At 41.0% G+C, this 8,470-nt stretch overlaps 1 protein-coding gene across 1 annotated transcript in view; it reads right to left on the reverse strand.

Moving 5' to 3' along the window:
• The window catches only part of UBE2J1 (ubiquitin conjugating enzyme E2 J1), a 42,968-nt gene extending 34,887 nt beyond the window's left edge, over positions 1-8,081 (reverse strand). Inside the window, exons 1-3 of the mRNA XM_037392721.1 lie at positions 7,995-8,081; positions 3,614-3,715; positions 1,942-2,024 (exon numbers count right to left, since the gene is read on the reverse strand). The gene's annotated coding sequence lies outside the window, so the exon portion shown is untranslated. The remainder of the gene's footprint in view (positions 1-1,941; positions 2,025-3,613; positions 3,716-7,994) is intronic.
• Positions 8,082-8,470: the final 389 nt, after the last annotated feature.

Genomic DNA, 8,470 nt, shown 5'->3' on the forward strand with positions numbered 1-8,470 from the left:
TCAAATCCTACATGCTGGCAGCACTTCAGGTAGCTTGTGTATCCTGTCATATGATCTAACTTGCTGAAAAAATAAACATGCTCAGCTGAATCATATAGAAACTGAAAGTTTGCCTGAACACTGCTGCAACAAAGATTTTATTTAATACCATGCTGAATTCTTGCAGAAAGATTTCATGCAACTTCACCAAATTGGTTGTAGAACAGCAAGAATCAGTTTTGACAGCTCAAAATACTAAAAAATTGAGTGGCTTTAGTAAATGTTTTACATTGAAGTAAGGCTTCAGTTTGACAAAAAAAAAAAAATCTGCAATAATTTCTAACTATTTTTATTTGATTTTTGGTTTCCAGGAAGATGGTTTTGCTCATGTTTGTATAGTTTGGTGAAGCTGTGGTATACTGAATTTTATTTTTTATTTTTTTATGAAAACAGAGGCTCCAATACAGCCACCTAGCTTCAAACTGATGAAGCATATAGGCCCCTCTGTTGCAAAAAAATATTACATCTTAATTAATGACAATCATAAGGTTTGATAAAATGAATAATTCTTCAATTGCAGCCATTTCTACTGGGCAAAAAAGGCCAAATCAGAGTAAGCATATGGGCAGAATTCCACTGGACAATTGCAAACTAGGGGTACATATTTCTGAGCTGATTACCAGGGGCTCACTTTATAGCTAATGGAGAAAACCAGGAGCATTTACAGCAGAGTTCATCTTGCCTCAAATAGATGTTAGCTGTAGATCCAACAAATCATGCTTTCAGAGTTCCTGGATTTCTCCATTAGTTGCAAATGGAGATTAGGCTAAGTCATCTCTGTTCAAGACCATCCTAGTTAGGTATTTTCATATGTGTGTACGTACAGCTGCATCTGATATATATAGCTATCTATAACTGATACAAATGTATAGTGCATTTCCCCTCACTTGGAAAGAATTACAAACATTTCACTCGATAGACCCTCTTATTTTTAACAGTAGGACTCTACTCTTGATGAACTGACTTTAAAAGTCTGAGAGGAGAGCTCAGCAGGTAGGAATGGGAATCATGGAGTTCAGCATGCGGAGCTGGGGGGATGGACACCAAGAAGCCCCTAGCAGAAGCCCCCGAAGAGGGAGTTACTCCTGAAACCTCCCCTTTCTCTGGGCAGCAGGACACCTGTGTGACACAGGCGTTCGGGTTTTGTACTTGGGTCTGATGTATCAGTGCATATTCTTGCAGATCTCAGGGATTTAGGCTATGTGATGTGACGTTGAACTATTGTTCATTTCTCTGTGCAGGTCATATAATTGTGTGAGGTAAGGTATGTTTCAGCAGTGTATACTGTATGTTAAGTGCTCACCTAAAGTCAGTTCATTGGGGTTTGTATGCTTTGTAGGCTGTCTCGTCAACTGAGTTACAAATTATTTCTTCTAGAGTTTTGAGATCACACAAGCTTACGAAAATACAATAATTATTTGCACAAAGCATCCACACCCTGCTTTCATAATTCACAAAATGTAGAGCAGTTTGCTTCATTTATAATGCTATTCTGTCAATACAGTTGACTGCAGAATTAAACTCTAATGGAATTAAAGAATCTAATATTAATATACCTATATTATGAGTGGGAACAGATGTGACTCATTTGGAAGAGAAATCATTATTGCGCTCATTGGTGACTAATACAGTCTCAGCTTTTAAAATCCTTTATGTGAATTCAGACCTGGTAAATCTGGATTCAACAAGTGCACCTCCTCCTCACCGATAAAAACAAGCACGGCATTGTGTAACCAATGCCCTGTAGCAATTGCACAGATGCATGGTGCTTCTCAGGAAAGTGATTATTGTCTTTTCTTCAAGCTTAGTTCTAAAGCAACCATCTCACAAAACAGGCGGCTTTGCCAGCTGACTTTTAATTAGCATTATTTCAGAAACAGAAGAGAGAATGAAAGAAGTTACCAGATTGGTGTAACTGTCCAAGCAAGCAAGTGCCTGATCTGGAACATCAGTGCAGTTTCTGGAACATCTTGCAGTAGTCCACACTGTGTGAAGTCAAAATAAAGGCACTTATTTATCACCCCATATTTATCACCTTTTTTTTCCCCCCTGAAGAATGGGAAGAGTCATGCCAGTCACTTGACTCACACCCTTCTGGCCTCATTGTTGTAATAGTTCAGATGGTTTCTAGTTCAGAAGAAACATGCAAAGAAAGGCACAAATCAAAGTTGCTGTTCATGACTCTGGTTCCCTGATCTAGTTACTCTGTGTTAGTAACTACAGATAACGACAGAAACTTTCTCTGATGCATATTCTTTACCATGCAAACTGCAGAGAGCACTAGATGGTTGGCGAGTAGCTGTGAACTCCTCATTAAAAATTATTTTGCTCCTGTGCCACTATTCTGGGAGAAAATACCAGGCATAGACTTTGACTCATGCAGCCAGTTTTTCATGATCCTCACTCTCCAGAGCTTCAGGCCCCAGATTTTCTTCATGCCACTTTTTCCTTATGTGAGTTGCTCCTCATGCCCCTTCACTTTAACTTACTCCCATAAGCTTCCTTCTGGGAAGGTAGCATCTGTCTTCACAATTACACAGCAGCTAGAGGGAATGCCGTCAGGATTACATCTGTTGGACTGCCATCAAGCAGTCTTTCCACCCCATCCATTCCGAAAACATTACTCACAACTTTAATGTGAACTTGTGGGTACCTGCTTGATACAGCTCCTACTGACTCAGCAATGGGAATAAAGGATTTATGAGCAGGCTTTTAGTTTAAAGCTCCTCAAAAAGTGTTTTACAATCCGTGTAAGGATGATTACAGATTACTGTGTCATTAATCAAGACATACTGAGTTATCAGGTGTCTCCACCAGCCTCCTGCAGATATCTGGGACACCCAGGAGTTTCTCAGATGGTTGGTGGAAAACTAGGGCTTGACTCAACTGCACACATATAAGCATCTGATGCCATATGAGGTATCCTAAGGTACGCCAGATACCCATACAGAGCAGAAGGGTATGATACGGGATACTGGTGCCATTCCGAACAAAGCAGTAGGTGAAGGGCACGTGGAGTGCCTAGAGCACCTTCAACGACACGAGGGACCCATGGGGGCAACTGGACTAAGCCCCTAATCACAGGTCAGGGGAGCCCAGAGAGTGGCTCTGATGACCACTGTACCCACCCTCTGGCAAACTGCACTGCTCTCTGGGCTCCAGCCACCTGTATTAACCCAACCTCCACTGCCTGGCAGCAAGTCACCACCTCTGCAGTTTCAGCTGCTTGAGCTCCACAGCCCAGCCCCGCAGCCTGGGTTCGGCACTCTCAAGGGATCGCTACGCCATGAGGAAGGGCTGCACAGCAGAGCCAGGCAAGATAAGGCAGAACTAGAGATGGAGGGAGGGTTGTTGAGATGCGGTCCAGGAGAAACAGACCAATGTGCAAAGGTGTAAAATGCTGGAAGGAAAAAGCAGAGTCAAGAAAATGGCAGTTTGGTGACACTGGCCAGTCAAGACTCATCTGGTGTCTTGCAGAGGGATGTGAGCATGTTAACGCTAAGTCTAGTAGCCTACTAGTCATAGCTACCTGTATTAACCAATGAATTACTTTACAGTCCTAAATTGTGTGTACCTGCTTGCAGGCTTTTTTGCAGGTGGTGAAAGGTGTCTAGCAAAGTGACTCACAGCGGTGCAGACTGGCAGGGGACGCAGGCTGCAGAGGAATTTTGTTATTCTGAAAGATAGGTAACAAAAGCTGAAAGCCATTGTGCAATCTGGTGTTAAGTATTCAAATCAGAAACTTACAGCTTGAATTTTATGGGGACTATTAATGGTAGCAATATAAAGAGGGGAGAGAAGTGAATGAATGTCTTCCATCCTGAAGAACTTTTAAGGATGCAGTCAGTTCATGGAGCAGGAAGCTTTCATGGGAGAGGGTGCACTGAGAAAAGCAGGAAAGGCATCTAAAATCCATCAAGAGGACACTCCATTTAAAACCAGTACTTAAGCTTCTGCATAACGGGCTTTATGAAGAATTGCAGAACTTGGAATGACAACTGCTGCTTTATAGATAGAAAATGTGGGATTGAAATATGAAATGAAACTGCTGAAGGAACAGGACTGGAAACAGTGCTGAGCAAGGGGAACAGCACTGGTGGGAGCGAGTTGATTCGTGTGCCTCTGCTGCAGAGCTTGCATTCAGCATTTAGGATGTGAGACCAGACAGCACAATGAATGGCGTAACAGCAGCGAAAAGGAGTTCAAGCAGCTGCAAAGGGAGTATTGAAAGAGAAGCAATTTGTGGATCAGATCATTTGGCTCACCAGACTCAGTCTTTGGAAAGGGCACTGCAGAAAAGCAGAATATGGTTCCCCTTCTCAGTGCAGGTTTTAGAGACAAAAATGTTGGCCCCTGGGACCTTTTGATTTGGCTCCACTGGATTTCCCAGAAGGCACACCCCTCTTCTCTCGGTATACTGCTCTGCGAAGGCAGTTGAAATAGATTGTTTCCCACAGCTCAGATGGCTCTGGCCATTATCAAAGTAGCCCCCAAACTGATATGGATACACATGAACAATAAGAAAATTCAATCAATATTCAATCAAATTCTGACTTAACCTCAGAACAAGTAGGAATTGTATCACAGGTGTCAGGTCCCTGGAATGATACCACTGCAAAATGGGTGGCGAGGCTTCTGGAAACCCTAGGAGTTCTGGTTAAAGATTTTAACTTTATTGCTAAGGATATCCACCACTCCATCCAATTAGGCAGCTTTAGCAGCAGCATTAGAGGAACTCCAGCTGCAAAAAGGTACTTGCAGCATTGGGTGTGAAGGAATCTGAAAGCATTACTGGCTCCCCACCTGCTGGATGGTTGTTTTATCTGGAATAACAGAAAGCTGAGGACGGACGTGGGCAGCATTTAGCAAGGCAGCACACACTAAGTACAAGAGCCGGGGTTTGTATGGCAAGGAGCAAGGAGGCAGCTCCGTTAGGAGGACCAAGAACGTAAACTTGCAGCGATGAATGGATTGCTACTAGCTGAGCAGACACCTGCCTGACATACAAACACCTAAATGCAAACATGAGTTCATCTGGGTCAGAAACTCAAGAGTGTTGGTGAGAACATGAGCTAAGACCATAGCATTCCCTGATGCTAGCAATCTCCAGGAAGTGACATGATCACCACAACTTATACCCCTTTTTATCGACAAGCTGAGGTTCCTCTTGGACATAGTCAGGCTATTTGCTATCCCTGCACTCAGCAGAGGCTCCACAACATTGCTGCTCTCTTGCTTTAGAAATCCATTTCTGATTTCCAGTGTGAACACGTTCACGCCTGGTTTATACTTACATTTGTACTGACACTATCCTTTACTTCAGCAGAGTCCAGAATGGCTTTTAGTTCACACTGAGTGGGGGTAAAAACCTATATAAGAAGGGAAAATCCTGCTATAACAGTGAAGTCAGCTGATATTGTCCTGCAACTCCCTGCCTACTACATGGGCCTTTGAGGACCACACGGTGCAACTGATCTCACGCAGACCACCTCCACATGGTTCAATGTACATGCATGCAGCCTGTTGTGATAAGTGCATCATCTTTTCCTGGCCTGCATTTTGTGAAAGAAGGCAGCTTCGAATGGACTGTCAAATGTTCTGGCCTGCACACTAGGCCACTGTGGGTTTTTTGTCTCTCACGTTTGCACTCATTTGTGAGGTGATTTGTGAGGATCCCAACCCTCCACAATTTAGGCTAATGCAGGTTTAGTTACTGGTTTGGTGTTTTGTTTGGGTTTTTTGTTGTTGCTGGTTGTTTTTTGGTTTTTGGATTTGGTTTTTGGGTTTTTTTCAGAAAGGATATCAATAGTTTTTTCTCTACCTTCTGGTACTCAGCAGTTCTGCAATAAATAATCATTCCTTCTCATCATGGCTTCTGGTATTATTAAGGAAAAGATTCAGTAGATCATATCCTCTGATAGTCTCCTGAAAATCTTTTACCTTATTAAAAATGTTAGTTTAGTCCAAGAGACATTATGACAGACTGCTGCATTAGATCTATTTTTTCCCTGGACATATCTATCCATATGAATGTTATCTTGTAAAATATGTTCCAGAGATGATGAAGAAATGTTTAGAATCTGACTGCCAGCATGAACTGTAACTTGAATATGAACATGTATTTTATGGTGTGCATACATACCAAGCTACAGCATAAATATGTTGAATAATTTTTAAGGATGTTAGTAGCATGTAATGGATTTTATACAATTCAGCTATTTTTGTACTTAGTATTTTTTCAGTAGCTTTCTTCCCCAAGACCTAGCCTGTAGCTCATAATGCCTATAAGCCAAAGAGAAAATAGACTGGCAGGAACCAAGGGAACTGGGTATCTGACCTGCTCATGACAAAACACCTACACAGAGACAGCAAAATGAGAAAGTTAACACAGAAGATACCAAGGCAAAAGCAAAATGAAAAGGAACAGTCTGTTAGATTCTTTTTAAAATGTAGCCATTAGAAGAGATGTACATGAGCTAATGTGCAGATATCAATACAGTGGGAAATCAAGTGGGATGTCAACCATATGCACCATATCAGAGGAGCCCAACAGTTTCCCAACCAAGCTTATTTCTCATTTTCCACACAGCTGAAGTGGGTGAAATTGAGGTGTTTGTTGGTAATTGAGTAAATTCATATGTGTCTATCAATAAATATTTAGAATCTGAATACGAAATTTTGGTGTTAATGATCAGATTTCCCCATTGAAAAGGACAAAAATAAAGCCGCGGCAACAAAGATCACTATGTAATAACATCGTGCACATCATTCTGCACAAAAATGGAAAAAGCTCAATGTTCAATTTAAGAAAAAAATATTCTGCAATGACTATTGCAAATGACAGGGACAGTAAACATGTCATTAAAGCAAACAGTTGCTACTGTATATAAAGACCTGTTTAGGGTGATTTTCTTTAATTCTTCAACTTAATCTGATGATACATATAAAAATGGCTGGAGTTTTTAGGTTCTTTAAAATTTATTTTAAAAATCACTGCAGTACTTTCACAGAATTAACTCCCTTAGTATAAAACTTTATCACAGGAGTGCAATTTCACATGCAAGAAAACCCAGAATTTTTCTTTTAATGAGAAAAAAATAATTGTTCCATCACAAAACATGCGGCTTCAAATGATCCATTTGAATTATACTTTATCAGAGTAGTTTGCTCCTGTCAATCACACTTCCACGCTAACGCATAGCATGTCTGTAATCACAGAATTTTAGAAAGACATTCCAGCACTGTAACATTTTAATATCCATGTTCCAGTGCATGCTTAAGGATGCATTTTAACTCTTCAAAGAATCCATTAAGTACTCCAGGCCACTGCCTATTGAATTGCTTACAAAGATTTCCTCAACTACAGCAAGTTGCTGGAACCAATCTTTTACAGTTACACAGCTCCTGACTTTAAAGTGTCTATGGGATGCTAAATTGATTTAGGTTTATTCTAAACCAGTGTTTTAAAGAGACATGGCTTGTTCAATAATGGTCCCTATTGTGTGTAGGCAACTCCAATGATACATAAAAATGGAGACTCACAGATCAGGCATTTTGGAAATACTGCACTATTTGGAAAGTGATTACTTCTTGCACAATTTCTAATTTTAAAAATGGTACCTCAACACTGCCTTGTCAGAAGTGGCTCTTGTAGCATATGGGGTATTACCCTTTAAAGCCTAGGATCTCAATAAAATCTAAAAGAAAAAGAAAGATTTGAAATACAGAAACTTTGCATTTGCATTGAAACCACAACTGAATTTAGACTTGCTAACCACAGGTTAAACCCCTCCTTATTCAACACTGGGGGCTCTTAACTCACTGATAGACATGTAGCATTATGCCTTACCTTGGCTAAGGGAAAACTTTCACATTTCAATTTCCCATCTGTCTCCAGAACTATCTCAGCTAGGGGTAGATTAGTTATGAATGAGTGAGGTACCAGCTCCCCTTACCTGTCTCTGGTGTATGGCAAACTGCCTCTCATTCAGCTCGTGCTCTTCCCTCTCCCAAGAGCTGCCGACAACACTGCCGGACTGTGCATGCGATTGGTTTGTGGCAGGACTGGGGGAAAAAAAAAACAGTTGCTCTTCGGACTAGAAACTGTAATTTTGTATCATTAATTAAACAAAACCAGTGGATACAGAACTCAGAAAATAAGCTTTACTTTTTTAGGTTTGAGAGTGCTCTGCTGTCCTGGCTGCTCCTGTGGTAAGTCTGCCCATGTTCAATATTAAAATAAAAATTAGTGATGTACGCTGATTACTACAACAGGTAAGGTTGACCAGTCCTCATTTTAATGGCCTCTTCTTGATTTCAATCACAGACATACCCCTGTTAGAGGGAACCAGAACACACTGCCAACACCTTTAGGACTTTCTATCAGTACATCAGAACACCAGGGTGGAAATACATAAAACATTCTTCACTG

The sequence above is a fragment of the Falco rusticolus genome, chromosome 6 (genome assembly GCF_015220075.1).
Source record: "Falco rusticolus isolate bFalRus1 chromosome 6, bFalRus1.pri, whole genome shotgun sequence".
Classification (NCBI taxonomy): Eukaryota; Metazoa; Chordata; class Aves; order Falconiformes; family Falconidae; genus Falco; species Falco rusticolus.